The sequence below is a fragment of the Oryctolagus cuniculus genome, chromosome 1 (assembly GCF_964237555.1).
Source record: "Oryctolagus cuniculus chromosome 1, mOryCun1.1, whole genome shotgun sequence".
Lineage (NCBI taxonomy): Eukaryota > Metazoa > Chordata > Mammalia > Lagomorpha > Leporidae > Oryctolagus > Oryctolagus cuniculus.
In genome coordinates, this window is record NC_091432.1 from 152,996,429 (window position 1) to 153,014,732 (window position 18,304).

The 18,304-nt window shown below is 37.8% G+C and overlaps 1 protein-coding gene across 8 annotated transcripts in view; it reads right to left on the reverse strand.

Moving 5' to 3' along the window:
• Nucleotides 1-18,304, reverse strand: part of VPS13A (vacuolar protein sorting 13 homolog A) — a 248,013-nt gene that overhangs the window by 165,015 nt on the left and 64,694 nt on the right. The gene's annotated exons all lie outside the window — the stretch shown is intronic.

Consider the following 18,304-nt stretch of genomic DNA (forward strand, 5'->3'; position numbering starts at 1 on the left):
CCTAAATAATTTATGACACCTCAGATAGGAAGCAGAAGCCTTTCTTCATTGATAAAATCCTGGAAGCAGCTATTAAATCAATTTGAGTGAATAAAAGATGTTTTCATTTATAAAGTTTAGAAGATCTCAAACTGAAACAGGAAAGTTTCTTATTTTACAAAGATGGGAAGAGGATATTAGGATACAGAAATCCTGTTTACTCTAAGCTAATACACACTGTGTTGAAATATACTGCACCCCAAACATGCATACCAATTATGTTAATAAAATGTATAAAAAAGTTGTGAAATGTAAAAAAATCTAAAATTACTTTTTTTTTTTTTTTTTTTGGCCAGGTAGAGTTAGACAGTGAGACAGAGAGAGAGTTAGACAGTGAGAGAGAGAAAGACAAAGAGAAAGGTCTTCCTTCCATTGGTTCAGCCCCCAAATGGCTGCCACGGCCAGCGCTACTCCGATCCAAAGCCAGGAGCCAGGTGCTTCTCCTGGTCTCCCACGTGGGTGCAGGGCCCAAGCACTTGGGCCATCCTCCACTGCCTTCCCGGGCCACAGCAGAGCTGGAATGGAAGAAGAGCAACCGGGACAGAATCCGGCTCCCCGATGTGGACTAGAACCCAGGAGCTGGCGCCGCAGGTGAAGGATTAGCCTAGTAAGCCACGGCGCTGGCCTAAAATTACTTTTAAAACTAAATAGGTCTTAGAAAAGATCACTAGAAAACTTAGTAGAAACATTGTTTAAATCAAAACATCTGTGCAAAGAGTGTCCTATGATTTTTACACAATAACTGATCCAGAGACTTATACTGTGGTTTAACAGGCTAATTCTCCACCTGTGGCCACAGCATCAATTATGTGAGCCGGTTCATGTCCTGGCTGCTTCTCTTCCAATACAGCTCTCTGCTTATGGCCTGGGAAAGCAGTGGAGGATGGCCCAAGTGCTTGGGTCCATGCACCCTGTGAGAGATCTGGAAGAAGCTCCTGGCTCCTGGCTTTGGATCAGCCCAGCTCAGGCCACTGTGGCCATGTAGGGAGTGAACCAGTGGATGGAAGACCTTTCTCTCTGTATCTCCCTCTCTCTACCAGTAATTCTGCCTCACAAATAAAATCTTAAAAAAAAAAAAAAAAAACTGATCCAGAAAGTTAGAAATATCTGAACAATGTCATTGGATTTGTTTGAAATGTGCTGCTCCATATTTCATCAATATTTAGTCCTTTCTTCCCCAAAAGCCAAATCCTGAAAAAATATCACTCCATATTTTGTCACTCTATGACAAGATAAAGCAAAAAGGCTTAAATGTAAGAAGATCAGTATATTTTAATACAACCTTTAAAATTAAAGATTATTAAAGGATGCATGTTCAATTTGAAAAGTCAGCAATTTTAAAAGTACTAATATTAAACTAAAATTATAGAAGGTGAAAAAATATATATAATAACAGAAAAGTAAAGCTTAAAAGCAGATAAAAGAAGCTGGTGCTATAGTGCAGTAGGTTAAGCCACCATCTGCAATGCTAAAATCTCATATGAGTATGTATAAGCACACGCTATCAAAATGAGGATAGGAAATGGGGCAAAATACAGGGACTGAATATTCTGATGATTAGCCAATAAACTTGGAATTTAAAATCAGAGCTGACTTAAATCACATTTGTCCATTTTTCCAACAAAAAAATGATTTTGATTAAAATACAGATGGATTCAAATATAATTTTACTCAAGTTCATTTTCTGGGTAAGTTACAAGAAATACACAGAAGGACACACTGGCCTTCAAGATTCTCCAGTCTACCATTCCTCTATCTGCATTTCTATCTACATTCTAAAGATTACCCAACCAAAATGATCTTTCTCTTGTAACCCTGACTCTAAAAATCTAAATCTTGTATTCCAAGGAAGTCATATTTTAGGCTTCACTTTCAATGAAAGTTTTTTTAATGCCATGACACAAGTTTTTTTAATGCCATGATAGCTCTAGGTTGCTTTTTTTTTTTTTTTTTTTTTGCTTAAATTATATCCTTGAGAGAGATCCAAGAGGTGGAATATGGAGGGAGCTTACTGCTCTAGTGCAGGAAAAGGTAGTTTAAAAAAAGTGGTGAGTCACACAACAGACTCATAGAAGGGCAGATGCCCTGAACAGCACTCTGGCCTCAGATTCAGCCCTTAAGGCATTCGGATCTGGCTAAAAAGCCAATGATAGTATTTCAGGCATGGAAAGCCAAGGTGCTGTGGCAAAAAAGGACAACGTGAAAGATCTCACTGAGTGAGAGCCCGGTGGAAAGAAGGGGCCATCAAATTTCTCTGAAGGGAGGAGAGAACTTCTACTTTGATTATGGCCTTGTCTAAATAATGTCAGAGGTGGACTCAGAAGGCTTCCATAGCCTTGGCAGCTCATAACAAGAGCCTTGGTGATCATTGACATCATAAATAAGAGTGTCAACTGTTAAATCAACAACAGGAGTCACTGTGCACTTGCTCCCCATGGAGGACCTCTGTCTTTAAGGTTGTTATGAAAATTAACAGTAAAATGTTTCTTCAAAGAGTACTTTATACTTTGTGTGCCTGTGTTGTGCAAACTGTTAAAATCTTAGTATAGAGTTGATCTTCTATATATAAAGATAATTGAAAACAAATCTTAATGAAGAAAGGGATGGAAGAGGAACTAGGAGGTGGGATGAGAGGGCAGGTATAGGGGGAAGAACCATTATAACCCAAAAGTTGTACTTATGATGTTTATATTTATTAAATAAAAGCTTTCCATAAAAAAATTTCAGAATTCTACACACCTAAGTGAATTCTGGAATAGTTTGTAAAAAAGAATGAAAATAATGCATTTCCTGTAATGAATAACATATTTTGAAGCTTAATAAGACATCTGAGACATTCTCTAAACCTGAGTGAACATATACCTATTTTTGCAATGCCGCATTCTCTATTAAGAAAAAGCAACCCAGATAATTCTTAAGCCAATCTAATAATCAATTAGCAACTGTATATAAAAAATTTGAAATTCCTTATTAAAAAAAAAGTGGATAGAGTGCAATCTCAGGAAGACTTAGAACAGCAAAGGAAACTCCATGCAAATTAAAGCAACACTGTGGACCTACGTGGAGGGTATGGACACGCACAACTCAGGACCCCAGCAGCCAAGAGCCTCAGCAGGAGCTCTGGAGAGTGAGGTGAGAACAAACTGCAGCAACCCAAGCCACTGGCAACAAAGCTGCAGGAAGAGCCTAGCAGGAATCCAGCTTGGAGCCCTGTAGAGGACAGTGTAACTGCCAAACTAGAGAAGAAAAAAGGGACAAATTTTTTCTCTCCACGACCACCTGGCACCAGCACCATGTAACAAGTTGAGAGAGGGTGGGCACTATTTTGGACATAAGTAACATCTGTACCAGCATGTGTTCATGCACCCAGCAGAGATACCTGAGTCTAAAAGGGAGAACTGACAGGGGGCAGGGTGCTCATGACTGTGGGTGGCTTAAGTGCCGAGACTGTGAAAACACTGTGGATCTGTCAGAAGTCTCAGGATGTGGCTGGGATGTTCTACAGTCATTGTGGGAGGCTTCCCATGCTAGGGGCTTCCTGATACCTGGTGAATGTAACTGCTATGGAATCCGTGATTACACTGAGAACTGCAAATCCTTTGCATGGTTCTTGTGGCAGCATGGACGAATATTGTACCCACTGGGGTAGCACCCAGGCACTAGTCTCCTTTGGGGAGGTGAGCGTGAGACTATGCCAACATGGCAGAACAAACCTTCCCTCTGGCAAACTAAAGAACATTTTAAAAAAGGAGATTTCCAAGCCCAAACTGGGTGTCACCTTAGACACTCCCTTTACCTTGGAGCACTGAACACAGCTCCGTGACCACACCCACCACACACCTCTGCATATTTACTGAAAAAACAAAGATAAAGGCAATCATAGGGAAAAAAAATAGAAACCAACTAGTACCTCCACAAATACCAAATAATAAATGCATAAATTCAAGAAACAAGAATAAGGAAAACAACATGATGCCCCCAAAAGAACACTTTAATACTAGAATATGAAGATGAAGAGATTAAAGAAATGCCAGAAACAGAATGCAAAAAAATAGATCATAGGATTAGTCAGAAGTAATCAAAAGCAAATCTACAAGCTAATGAAATCTGTACATGCCATGAAATTTAGATCAAATCAAAATAAAATATTGGAAATGAAGGATTCAATAAGACAAATAAAAACTGCAGTGGAAAGCCTTAATAACAGACCTGGAGAGGCAGATAAAGAATGTCCAAGTAAGAAGACAAATTACTAGAAATTTTATAGTCAGACCAAAAAAAAAACGAAAGAGGAAACTAGAAAACTAAAAAACACCATGGGAGATTTATGGGATCCTATCAAACGACCCTACATAAAGGTCTTAGAGGAGTTCCTGACGGTGTGGAAAGAGAAAAAGGATTAGAAGGCCTTACAGTGATATTACAGAAAACTTCAGAAAAGTAAGGGATGTCCAACTGCAGGAAGTACATACAACCCCTATTACATTACCAGACAAGATCCTCACCACGAAACACTGCAGTCAAAGTCACCACAGTAGAACAAAGATTATAAAATGTGCATAAGAGAAATTCCAGCTTACATTCAGAGTATCTCCAATTAGACTCAGAGTAGAAACCCTACAGGTTAGGAGAGAATGGCAAGATATATTCCAAGTCTTAAGAAAAAAAAAAAAAAAAAAAAAAAACTTGTCAACCCAGAATATCACACCCTGCTGATCTCTTCTTGATGATGAAGGTAAAATAAAGACTTTCCATAAAAAACAGAAACTAAAAAAATGTCACCGCCTATCCAGCCTTGCAAAAGATGCTAAAGGATATACTATGTGCTACACAGAGAAACACAGAAAATATGATCATCCTTACAAAAGAAGGTTATGAAGAGTTAAAATTGTATATGTGCGGGTATAAAAAGTTAAGCTTAAGCTTACAGGTTTAAACCTTCCTGGTGCAGCTGTGAAAATAAAACAGAGTGAAGTAGCACCTTGACAGTAGGGACTCCATTTTGGAGCACTTGAGACTCCATTCTGGGAAAGCACCCCCCCACCGTGAGACTCTGGTCTGATACTATGATCTCAAATAGTCGGACAATAGCAGTGCACTACATCACCCTTGGCAACGCACAAAAACCCCCTAGCATGATTGCTCAAGCTTAAAAGTAGAAAGGTTGTACCTGGGTTACCTGGGCTAATAATGAAGATGTAATTTGTCTATGTCTTAAAATCATAATTGCTGATTGTAAGATTTTAGCAACCGCTTAGCAACCGTGTATTCTCTCCCCCCTCCCGATTTTGCGGTTTTTGCCTTTATAAACCCTATGCTGTAGTTCCTCGCTGCTCCTCTGTCCTTGTATGTTCAAAGGGCCCCAACATGTTGGATCAATAAATTTAACCCTTTGCTGGTTGCATGAGAGAAAAAGTCTCTTGGAGTCGTTCCTCGGGCGGTGGGCTTTTTCGGACCCTAACAGTTAAGGCAGAAAACCTCCCAAAAAGTGCAGAAGAAATCCAAAGTAAGTAACAGGAATATTTATAGAAAAATGGTAGGGCCACATCATTACTTATCAATAGTCACAAAATTGAGGTAAATGGCCTTAATGGTCCTATTAAAAGACATAGACTGGCTGAATGGATTAAAAAACCAAAACTCATCCATTTGCTGCCTAAAAGAAACACATCTCACCAACAAAGATGCACGCAGACTGAAAGTGAAAGGATGGGAAAAGATAATCCATGCCAACAAAAACCAAAACAGGAGGTGGTTTAGTCATCCTAATATCAGACAAAATAGACTTTAACACAAAAACAGTTAAAAAAAAAAAAAAGACAAAGAAGTAAACTATATTAAGGGATCAACCCAAAAGGAAGATGTGACTATTATAAATGTATATGCAGGGGCCGGCGCCGTGGCTCACATGGCTAATCATCCGCCTGCGGTGCCTGCATCCCATATGGGCACCGGGTTCTAGTCCCGGTTGCTCCTCTTCCAGTCCAGTTCTCTGCTGTGGCCCAGGAGGGCAGTGGAGGATGGCCAGTGCTTGGGCCCCTGCACCCGTATGAGAGACCAGGAAGAAGCACCTGGCTCCTGGCTTCGATAGTGCAGTGCCGGCCGTGGCGGCCATTTGGAGAGTGAACCAATGGAAAGAAGAACTTTCTCTCGGTCACTCTCTCTCACTGTCTGTAACTCTGTCTAATAAAAAATAAATAAATAAATGTATATGCACCTAATTACAGAGCACCTGGGTATTTAAAAGATTTAAAGGGAGACAGACTCCAAAAGAATAGTAATGGGGGACTTCAATACCCTACTTTCAGCAACAGACACATCAACCAGACAGAAAATGAGCAAGGGACCAGCAGAGTTAACTGACACTATAGACCAAATGGACCTAACATATCTAAAGAACGTTCCTCCTACAGTCACAGAGTACAATTTCTTCTCCTCAGTGCATGGAACTTTCTTTAGGTTTCACCACACACTAGGGCATAAATCCAAGTCTCAGCAATTCAAAAAATTCAAAGTCATGCCTCACATCATCACTAAACACAAGAGAATGAAGCTGGAAATCAACAACTCAGGATCTCTACAACATATGCAAAGACATGGAAACTGAACAACATGCTCCTGAATAAACACTGGGTCAAAGAAGAAATCAAAAGAAAATAAAAAAATTTCTGGAAGCAAATGTAGATGACAATAAACTAATAAAAACTTATCGGATACAGCAAAAGCAGTGTCAAGAGCAAAGTTTATAGCAACTGCTACCTGCTATCAAGGAATTGAAAAGGCACCAAATAAATGTGCTATCAATGCATCTCAAGGCTGTAAAAAAACAGCACACCAAACCCAAAACTAGCAGGAGAAAATAAATAACTCAAATTAAAGAAGAAATTAAAAAAATCACAACCAAAAAAACTATACAAAAAAATCAGCAAAACAATCAGCTGGTTTTTGGAAAAAATAAACAAAATTGACACACCATGGGCTCAACTAAAAAAATCAAGAAAAAAAGACTCAAATAAATAAAATTAGAGATGAAAAAGGAAATGTAAAAACAAAGGCCACAGAAATAAGAATCATCATCAGAAAATACGACAAACAGGTATAGGCCAACAAACCAGGAAACCTAGAAGAAGTGGACAGATTCCTTGACACATGCAACCTACATAAATTAAGCCATGGAGACACGGAAAACCTAAACAGATACATAACCAAGAGGAAAATTCAATCAATAATAAATATTCTCCTAACAAAGAAAAGACCAGGACCAGGTGGCTTCACTGCTGTATTCTACCAGACATTTAAAGAAGAGATAACTCCAATTCTTTCAAGCTACTCAAAACAAACGAAAGGGAGGGAATCCTTCCAAATTCTTTCTATAAATCCAGGATCACCTTAATGTCTAAACCTGAAAAAGATAAACAATGGAGAACTACAGATCAACTTCCCTGATGAACATAGATGCAAAAATCCTCAACAGATACTAGCTAATCGAATTCAACAGCACATCAGAAATATCATTCACCTGGACCAAGTGGGATTTATCCCTGGAATACAGGAATGGCACAACATTCACAAATCAATCAAGGGGACACATCACTAAAGATTTGAAGAACAAAATACATATGATTATCTCAATAGATGCAGAGAAAGAATTTAATAAAATACAACAACCTTTCATGATGAAAACTTTAAGCAAATTGGGTAGAGAAGGAACAGTCCTCAACAAATAAAGGCAATTCATGACAAATCCACAGCCAGTGTCCTATTGAATGGGGAAAAGTTGGAAGCATTCCCACTGAGATCTGGAATAAGACAAGGATACCCACTCTCACCATGCTTTTCAATATGGTCCTGGAAGTTTTAGCCAGAGTCATTAGGCAAGAAAAAGATCAAAGGGATACAAATTGGAAGGAAAGTCAGACTTTCCCTATTTGCAGATGACATGATTCTATATTATAGGGGATCCAAAAGACTCCACTAAGAGACTACTGAAACTTACAGAAGGTAACATAGCAGGATATAAAATCAACACACAAAACTCAACAACCTTTGTAAACACAGAGAATGCCATGACTGAGAAAAAACTTCTAAGATCAATTCCATTCACAATAGTTACAAAAATAACCAAATATCTTGGAATAAACTTAACTAAGAATGTCAAAGATCCCTACAATGAAAATTAGAAAACATTAAACAAAGAAACAGAAAAAGGTAAAAAAAAAAAAAAAAAAAAAAAAGTAAAAATCTTCATGTTCATGATTGGAAGAATCAGTATCATCAAAATGTCCAGACAACCAAAAGCAATTTATAGATTGAATGTGATACTAATCAAAACACTACTGACATTCTTCTCAGACATAGAAAAAATGATGCTGAAATTCATATGGAAGCACAAGAGACGTCGAATAGCTAAAGCAATATTATACAACAAAAACAGAGCCAGAGGCAGCACAATACCAGATTTCAAGACATACTACAGGGCAGTTATAATCAAAACAGCCTGGTACTGGTATAAAAATAGATGGATAGACCAATGACAAAGAACAGAAATGCTAGAAATTAATCCAAGCATCTACAACCAAATTTTTGACAAAGGAGCTAAAAGCCATCCCTGGAGCAAGGACAGGCTCCTCAAATGGTGCTGAAAAAACTAGATCTCCACATGGGGAAGCATGCAGCAAGACCTTTACCTGATACCTTTTACCAAAATCTACTCAAAATGACTAAAAACCTAAAGCTATGAACCAACACCATCAAATTATTAGAGAACATTTGGGAAACCCCACATGGCATCAGCACAGACAAAGAGTTCATGGAAAAGACCCCAGAGGCAAAAGCAATCAAAGCCAAAATCGAAAAATGGGATTCCATCAAATTGAGAAGCTTTGTTTCTGCAAAAGAAACAATCAGCAAGGTGAAGAGACAACTGAAAGAATGGGAGAAAATATTTGCAAACTATACAACTAATAAGGGATTAAGGATTAATAACCAGAATATATAAAGAATTCAAGAAAATAAACAACAACCAACCAAACAACCTAAGAAATGGGCAAAGGACTTAAAAAGACAGTTTTCAAAAGAAGAAATTCAAATGGCCAACAGACACACGAAAAAATGTTCAGGATCACTAGCCATCAAGGAAATGCAAATCAAAACCACAATGAGGTTTCACCTCACTCCAGTTAGAATGGCTTTCATACAGAAATCAACAAACAACAAATGCTGGCGATGACGTGAGAAAAAGGTATCCTAACCCACTGTTGGTGGGAATATAAGTTAGTAAATCCACTACAAAAGACAGTATGGAGATACTCAGAAATCTGAATATAGACCTACCATTTGACCCAGCCATCCCACTCATGGGAATCTACCCAAAGGAAATGAAATCAACATATGAAGGAGCCACCTGTACCTCCATGTTTATCACAGCTCAGTTCACAATAGCAAAGCATGTAATCAACCCAAATGCCCATCAACTATAGACTGAATAAAGAAATTATGGGATATGTACACCATGGAATACTACTACACAGCAGTAAAAACAAAAACAAATTCTGTAAATTTGCCACAAATGGATGAAACTGGAAAACATACTTAGTGAAACAAGCCAGTCCCAAAGAGACAAATTCTGTATGTTCTTCCTACCTGTGATAACTAACAGACAACATGTAGAAATGAAATAAGCACTTTGAGAAGCAATGATTTTGGAACAGTCCTTTTCTTGATGTTGATAAAAAGCTTCTTATTCTATATTTTTGTTTTTTCTTTTCTTTTCCTTTATATTTTCCTTATCTTTTTCTTTCATATGATTCACTGAATGCTATACTTAACAGTTAACCATATATGTATATTATGTATAAAGTTAAATGTAAATAGATCTCAGTAAAGAATAAGAGTGAGAATAAGAAAGAAAGAGGGAAGAGGATGGGAGTGTGGGTGGGAAGGTGGGCACTGTGGGAACAATTATCAAGATCCTAAAGTAGGGCCGGCGCCGCGGCTCACTAGCCTAATCCTACGCCTTGCGGCGCCAGCACACTGGGTTCTAGTCCCGGTCAGGGCACTGGATTCTGTCCCGGTTGCCCCTCTTCCAGGCCAGCTCTCTGCTGTGGCCCGGGAGTGCAGTGGAGGATGGCCCAAGTACTTGGGTCCTGCACCCATGGGAGACCAGGATAAGTACCTGGCTCCTGCCTTCGGATCAGCGCGTTGCACCGGCTGCAGCGCGCCAGCCGTGGCGGCCATTGGAGGGTGAACCAACGGCAAAGGAAGACCTTTCTCTCTGTCTCTCTCTCTCACTGTCCACTCTGCCTGTCAAAAAACAAAAACAAAAACAAAAACAAAAACAAAAACCTAAAGTTGTAATTGTGAAATGTATAAAGCTCACAACTTCAAAGCAACATAGTCCTACATACATTCCTATGGTCCTATGGACTTACTTCTAAGGGTACAACTTAACAAGTAGCCACAGGACCCCAAAATCCTTAAGCTGGCTGATAAAAATAGCAGCTTAAGTATTATAAAGATCAAATGGATAGAAATAAGTGGTAAAGTGACCATATAGATAGATTCAAGTATTAAAGTGATCATATAAATAGGACTAAGTGTTTGGAAACAATAATGGAATTAAAAAGCAGTGAAGGATCCAACATGGGAAGCAGTCCATACAGCAGCCTCATGGAATGACAACAGCTTTAAGTAGCACCCCAACTTCAGAATCAGCCCTAAAGGCATTCCATTCTGGCTGAAAAGCCCAGGGGAAGCATTTCAGCCATGAAAAGGCAAGACACTCTGGGAAAAAAAAATGTCCCACATAAAGGACCCGTGGGTGAGACCCCAGTGGAAAGAAATGGCCACCAAAGAAGGATGTACTTTTCTCTGAAGGGAGGAGAGAACTTCCACTTTGCTTACGGCCTTGTCAAGCCAGTAGAATCGAAAGACTTCCAAAGCCAACCTCATGTCAAGAGCCTTGGGTGATCACTGATGTCATACATAAGAGTGTTATTTGTTAAATAAACAAGAGTCACTGTGCACTAAGATCCCATGCAGGACTTCTGTCCCCAAAGAGTTGTATTGTGAGACTTAACAGTAAAACTTGTTCACAACAATCACTTTCATTTAGTGTATTAAGTGGAGGATAATACTATGTCTCATAAGTTAAAGTTATGTCTAAGAAATCAAAAGAGATGTAACATCCTTGGGTTCTTTTTTAAAGACAATTAAGTTTCTAAGAGGATAGAAAGGGGAGGAAGGAAGGGAAAAAAGGAAGGGGGAAGAAAAAAAAAAGCAAAATCACCTTCAAGAAGTAATATCATATAACAGCCCTTGTCTAGACTGTTGAGGAACAGTTCCCTCAGTTTTCTTATTCCATTCTTTGTTTCTTTTTCTTTCTCAGACTAAATAGGAGGAGGAGGAAGAAGGGGAGAGAGTGGGTGAGAGGGCAGGTAGGGTGGGAAGAATTACTATGTTTCTAATGTTGTATTTATGAGATACACACAAATGAAAAAAAGAAATTATGGGATATGTATACCTTGAAATACTACACAGCGGTGAAAAAAAAATGAAAACATCATACTTAATGAAATAAGCCAGTCCCAAAAGGACAAATACCATATGTTCTCCCTGACCTGTGGTAACTAACAGAGCACCTAAAAGGCAATCCATAAAAGTGAAATTGACAGTTTGAGATGCAATGACTTTGAAAGCCCTTGTCTCAACTGTTGAGGAACAGCTTTTTTTTTTTTTTTTAAATACTATCTGTTGAACTCTTACTTAACATAGAGTAAATCATATGTGTATAAAGTTAATTGAAAATAGAAAATAGGAAGAGGGGTGGGAGAGAGGGTTGAGGGCGGGTACAGTGGGAAGAATCACCATATTCCTAAAGTTGTAATTATGAAATGTATGAAGCTTGTGTTCCTTAAATAAAAGGCTTCTGGGAACAAAATAAAATACTTGCCTAAAAAATATCTTGTTTTTTTCCCCAAGATTGATTCATTTATTTGAAAGGCAGAGTTACAGAGACAAGGAGACAAAGGGAGGGAAGGGGGGAGGGGGAGAGGGAGAGAGAAATCTTCCACCGGCTGGTTCACTCCTCAGATGGCTACAATAGTTAGTGCAGTGCCAGGCTAAAGCCAGGAGCTTCTTCCAGGTTTCCCACATGGGAGCAGGAGCCCAGGTACTAGAGCCATCTTCTGTTGCTTTCCCAGCTGTATTAGCAGGGAGCTGGATGAGAAGTACAGCAGCCGGACTTGGTGCATTGCAGGAAGCAGCTTTACGAGCCCCTCCAGGTTGCTTTTTAATGGGAGGGAGGAAAAGTGTATTTTGTTTTATTTCAAATATAAGTCTAGTGTGTTTCTCCCCTATTTCCCCTTGCATGTAAAACAAAATCCTAACTGCTTAATATAACTTGCATGGTTTTGTGTAACTGAGATGTGTCATTTTAACATCATTCCACTCTCTCCGTTCTTACTACCTTAGAACAAATTCAACTTTATGCAACTTCCAAAGTCACCAAATTCATTCCCAAGCCAGGCTCTTTGCAGTTAACCACAGCACTGAAGGCCCTTCCTTTCTCTTCAGCTTGGTGGATCCTACATCTGCTCTTAATGTTAATTTTCCAAAGTGATCTTCTTGACATCACCACAAAACTAAACTCGGGCACCAATCATTCTCACTTCTTTGGGTCTACTACCAATATGTTTCTCCATTCAGCTCCAAATCACCTATATGCTTGCACTGGAGAAAGTGGATCCAAGTCCTTTAAATGCTTTCCCTTTGCCAATCAGCACCGAAATTGGGGACAGAAGCTTGCACCATGAGCTGCAAGAACAGACTTCAAACTGTAAACATTGTTACAGTCTGAGATAAAATACTGAATAATCTAACTTTCTAAAATATATTTCCATAATATTCAAACCTAATGTTTTAGCAATTGCTTTGGCAATCTTTATAAACAAAATAAAGGCTTAGGAAAGGAAATCTCTTAAAAGAAAAAAGTATCTAAATCTGAACGAGTATGGTGAATTTCCAATACAATCAATTCATGTTTAACTGTAACTGTTTCTATAAATCAAGAGGAACTGACTAGAAAAGAGACTTGACCTTATGCTTTTGGTTTCTATAATATACCAGTACACAGAATGTGAAATTGGTACAAATGGGATATATTATCATTTTCCTTTATGTCTTCTGATTACTAGGAAAAAATACTTGAGCCAAGCAGATGAAGAAATCATCAGCTATTTTGATAAGGCCTTCTAACTGCTGAGCTATCCTTTATGCTAGGCTGTATGTGTATGTCTTGATAAAGCTATTTAATATTTTTTTTTCCCAGGAAGAAGAGAATTATATTTTTAAAAATATGTGTGTTGGGGCCGGTGCCGTGGCTCACTTGGTTAATCCTCCGCCTGCGGCGCCAGCATCACATATGGGCACCAGGTTCTAATCCCGCTTGCTCCTCTTTCAGTCCAGCTCTCTGCTGTGGCCCAGGAGGGCAGTGGAGGATGGCCCAAGTGGTTGGGCCCCTGTACCCGCATGGGAAACCAGGAAGAAGCACCTGGCTCCTGGCTTCAGATCAGCGCAGCGCCGGCTATAGCAGCCATTTGGGGAGTAAACCAACAGAAGGAAGAACTTTCTGTCTCTCTCTCTGTCTATAACTCTACCTGTCAAATAAATTTTAAAAAATATATGTGTGTGTCTTTTTCCCTCTAGCTTTAACGCATTTTTCCCATTACTTTTTCCATCTGAATAAGTTTTTAAGAAAAAAAAAGATTTATTTGTAGGGGCGAGCACTGTGGCACAGTGGGTTAAGCAACTGACTGCCACTTAGAGTCCTGGCTTCTCCACTTCTGATCCAGCTCCCTGCTAATGACCTGAGAAAGCACCCAGAAATGGCCAAGTGCTTATGCCTTTGCACCTACATGGGAGACTGGGAAGAAGCTCCTGGCTTCATCCTGGCCTAGCCCTGGTTTTTTTTATGAAACAGATAACTAGTAAGTTGGAGAGCTATTATAGATACAGTATACCAATATTTCATCAACATATTGCAGTCTCCCTTTAAATTCCCAAGGCAAATCATAGAACTAAATCAGGGACCATTAGCCAGGGGTCCAAGAATGGAATTCAAGGATGATTACATGAACCTAAATGGGAAAAAATTATAATTTCATTTTCATTAACTACTGCTGACATTTAGAATTTCCTTCATTTAAAAGTATAGGTTCCTCTCTCTTTCTCTCTCTCTGCCCCTGTCACTCTGCCTTTCAAATAAATAAAATAAAATAAACCTTAAGACAAATTTTTACATATATATGTAAAAAGTCAGTGAAAGATGGCCCAAGTACTAGGTCGCCTGCCACCCACATGGGAGACCCAGATGGAGTTCTAGGTTCCTGGCTTTAGCCTGACCCAGCCCTGGCCATTTGGGGAGCGAACCAGAAGATGAAAGATCTCTTTCTCTCCTTTTCTCTGACACCCTATCTTTGTAATAAACAAATCTTTTTTCAAAATGTTTTAAATATATAGGCAACAAACCACTATACCTGTGATTTTGTTACTGTAAGAAACACACATCATTTCATTTTTACTCCATTAACATAGTTTTGGAAGATACCTTGAAATATCATTTATACCTTACCTTGAATTTATGGCAGTTTTCTGAGCTATTAATTTGTGTTATTTTAATTCAAAAGTGAAGATGTATTAGTACTAAACATAGTACTAATCACAGTTTGATTTTTTAAAAAGTATTTTGAAACTATTTTAATATATTTTTAACCTTTATGTATTTTATTTTATATACTTAAAACCACAAAAAAATTCTAAGAACCCATTGGCAGTTAAGTGAATTCACTTTCAGTTGAATATTTAATAGTGTTATCCAGAAAATAGTATCCATTTATCTACATAAAGCCTCAACTCAGACAACAAACATGGAAAACGAAACAACCTACCAAGGCGAATTTTAACTAAGATTAGGTTTTGAATATAGACTAAAATATTTAATTATATTGCCAAACCTTGGTAATATGGATGAAGAGATAGCCAGACTCTTGAGAAAAAAGCAACAAGAAATGTTGACTATGACACAAACAAATGACACCAAAATATAGTGAAATCAAATTGAAGGTGTAACTAACAGATTTAAGTGCATCCATGAAAAATTTTATCCTGAAACCATTTTCTGCACCTGGAAAACTTGAATATTTTGTTTCATGGTTTGCTGGAGCAGGAAGAACAGAAGACAATGATGAGGATTCTAACGGGAATTTTCCTCACAAAGCTGGGATCTCAAAGGATACCTACTTAAAGTGAGAACAAGCCAAAAGTTCAATCTCCCTCTCCCTAAACCATACCAAAGGAGAACACAAAGGAAAGCTCTGAGGAAAATCAGGATAAAGGGGTAATATCCCTGTGAATTGTAACCACAACATGGTGCTCTAGTATGAATGTATCCTTAACAACTTCTCTGCAGAACAGAATACCTTAACCCGTGAATTTAGTTTAAATGGTACCACCAATATATTCTAATTTCTGGAATAAGAAAGAAAAATCTTTCCTGAATAAAAATGCATTTCACTTAAGCTTCAGAAAATTATCCCAAATAATTTTCCAAGAAAAATCAACACATCACAATTAAATTACCAAGCATGAAAAAACTCAAGTTATCAAAAATAAGAACTAGCAGAAACCAAAGAGAGAAGATAGCAGAGACCCACAAAAGTCTTCACAAAATGGAACTATATAAATAGAATTATCTGGTGAAACAGAATACAAAATACTATCCATATGATATTAAAAAAAATAGAGGGCAAGGTTAAGGATATCCATGAGAAATGTAATACTAAAAAATAGTGGCAAGCAGATTTTAACATTCTTTCTAAAGTGAAAAATATCCATCAGTGAAATTAAACTGAATTGTAATAACATATTAGACATGGTTGAAGAAAGACAGCAAATTAGGAAAGAAATTAGCCATTATATAACATGGAACAATAACAAAATAAGAAGGAAAGAAAACAGGATATAGAAGTGCAATGGAAGAGAGAAAGAAAGGATAAAATACATTTAGCCAGAGTTCCAAGTAAAAAAAATATGTATATAAAGAGTTAATGGATAAGAATTTCCCAGTGGATTTTCTAGAATTCACTAGACAGCACCAGTTCTCAAATTCAGAAAATACAATGAATCTAAAAAAGTATACATAAAAGTCCACAGCTGGTTTAATCATATGAAACTACTGAATAAAAAAAGGTCTTAAAAAGATAAATAACAGATAAGATAATCTACAAAGAGACAGTAGACATATTGATGCCTGAATTCAGTAACAGAACCTGAAAGACAGTAAAATGTTGTGTTGGGCTGAAAATACTAGCCAATCCTTAAATTTATATCCACTCAAAATAGCTTTCAAAGCTGAGGTGGAAAAAATTTCATTTCACATCAATCACAAAGAAAAAAATTTACAAATGAACCTCCAATACAAAGAAAAAGATCTCAGATAAAAGGGGAATAAACAGTACTAAAGGGCAAAAAATTATCTAGGAAATTCTAAACTAACATATACTAAACTATACTAACACATACAAAACAAAGTCCAATGAAGTTAAGAATAGAAATATACTAATAGCATTCCAGACATTAGAATGGTAAATGAAGTTCAAGTGTACTAAAGTCATTTTAATAACTAAAAGAGTGCAAATTTTCTATGATATTTACATGTTGGAAAAAATATGTTGGGATTTATAGAATAAAAATTTTAACTCAAAATCATAGTTTCAGGTAACAGGGAGGAGGGAATGCTATAATTTATACAAAGAAAGGCAAGAGAGATACATAAAACAGGAAATCAAATTAAAAAGCACAAAATAAAATCACAGATATAAGGATAAATAAATTAAATGCAAATATAAAATAAAGACTATAGGAGTGGGCATTTGGCAATACAATTGAGATGCCACTTGGGAGGCTTCCATTCAGAGTATCTGGTTCAAGTTCCAGCTCTGATTTTAATCCAACTTCCTGCTAATGTGCATCCTGGTAAGGCAGAAAATGATGGCTCCAATACTTAGGTCCCCACCACCCATGTAGGAAACCTGGATTGAATTCTGGATCCCTGCCTTTGGCCTGGCCCAGCTTCCATTTTTCCACGCACTTGGGGAGTGAAATAGCGGATGGAATCTCTCCCTCTCTCCTTCTGGCTTTTAAATAAAATAAAGATGAAAATAGAATGAACACTACAAATCTAAAATGAGAAAAATCCTACTGTACCCTGCTGACCTATGTGAAAATACATAGAGGAAAAAGAAGTGAAGTAAATGGAAAACCATATACCAAGTAAAATTTTAACCAAAAGAAACACTATTTATCCATATTTATATCAATTAAAATGAGCATAGAGGGAAAAATATTAAAGTATTATTAAAAATATACAATTTATACAGATGAAAGACTTGTTCACAGGAGAAAAAAAATATTTCTGCATGCATCCAAAGACAGCATCAAAATTTAAAGAAAAAACAGACAATTCTAGAAGAAACAAAATGTATATTTATAATGAGGCATTTTCATATATTTCTCTAAATCATTAGGTCAAGGTGACAAAAAGAATGGGGAAAAAAACTCACAAAGATACAGAAAATTTAAAGTACATGACTAGCAAATGTGACCTAATGGATATGCACAAACATTTAAAAACACAGGCTTTTTAGTATATATGGAACATTAAAATAAATAAATACATATTAAGAAAGCAAGGAGCCGGCGCCGCAGCTCACTAGGCTAATCCTCCGCCTTGCGGCGCCGGCACACCGGGTTCTAGTCCCGGTTGGGGTGCCGGATTCTGTCCCGGTTGCCCCTCTTCCAGGCCAGCTCTCTGCTGTGGCCAGGGAGTGCAGTGGAGGATGGCCCAAGTGCTTGGGCCCTGCACCCCATTGGAGACCAGGAAAAGCACCTGGCTCCTGGCTCCTGCCATTGGATCAGCACGGTGTGCCGGCCGCAGCGCACCGGCCGCAGCGGCCATTGGAGGGTGAACCAATGGCAAAGGAAGACCTTTCTCTCTGTCTCTCTCTCTCTCACTGTCCACTCTGCCTGTCAAAAAAATAAAATAAAATAAATAAATAAATAAATAAAAAAGAAAGCAAGGCCCAATAAATTCCAAAGTGTTAAATTCATACAAATTATCTCTATATTCAATTATTTAAAAACTTGAATGTGTAATTTTAAACCTTCCCACAAAGAAATCTCCAAGCCCAAATGGTTTTACTATTCAGCA